A 1,117-nucleotide genomic window follows, 5' to 3' on the forward strand; every position below is an offset into this window, starting at 1 on the left:
GACTTGCTTTTAAATCTTTTATCCATTTTGAGTTTATTCTTGTGTATGGAGTAAGTTGGTGGTCTAGTTTCATTTTTTTTGCATATATCTGTCCAATTTTCCCAACACCATTTTAGAAGAGACTTTCTTTATTCCAGTGTATGTTCCTGCCTCCTTTGTCAAATATTAATTGAGCGTAATGGCTTGGGTCAATTTCTGGGGTCTCTGTTCTGTTCTACTGAGCTATATGCCTGTTCTTGTAAGAACTGGATTCTTGAATCTAAGAGGCTAAAAGAACACCTAATTATCTCAATCCAAATTTCTCCAAGGCATATTGTATTAAAACTGTCAAAAATTAATGATAAAGAAAGAATAATCAAGGCAGCCAGGGAGAAGAAGATGGTAACCTAAGGAGGAAATCCCATTAGATCATTATAGGGTTTTCCAGCAAAAACCCTACAAAAATTAGGAAAGAATAGATTCAAATATATAAATTACTGAAAGACAGAAATCACCAGCCAAGATTAATTTATCCAGCAAAGTTATCCTTCAGATATGAAGGAGAAATAAAGGCTTTCCAGACATACAGAGGCTGAGAAAATTTACCGCTACAAGACCTGAATTATAGGAAACACTGAAGGATATTCTTCTACCTGAGACAAAAAGACAAAAGGATACAAAACTATGAATAAGATGACCAGCAGACAGAAGGAAGTCGGAAATTTTAACTCTTGTTCAGAATAGGAACCTATCTAATAATAGACAAACATGGTAATTAACTGTACCTCCGACACGCTTCCCATTGGCTAATCAGGGTGATATGCAAATTAACTGTCAACCAAGATGGTGGCCGGCAGACAGGCAGCTGAAGCAAACAGGAGTGCCGGAGTCCATTCATTATCTTTGCTGGCTGGGTTTGGACGGAGACCCCCCAGAGAAGGCTGGTGACCTTTTGGAAGTTAGAACTGTGAACTACCCAGTAGGTTTGAGTGGTGATGGTTGAAGCATCTCCACCTTAGTTCACTCAATTAGATCTTTGTTGATTGTTGTTAATCGGATGCTCCTGGAGATCTGTTGATAGGTTAATCGGGTATTCTGCCTATTCTTGAAGATTGTTTGCGGATGTGTTTCATTAAAT

The sequence above is a fragment of the Myotis davidii genome, unplaced genomic scaffold (assembly GCF_000327345.1).
Source record: "Myotis davidii unplaced genomic scaffold, ASM32734v1 scaffold681, whole genome shotgun sequence".
Lineage (NCBI taxonomy): Eukaryota > Metazoa > Chordata > Mammalia > Chiroptera > Vespertilionidae > Myotis > Myotis davidii.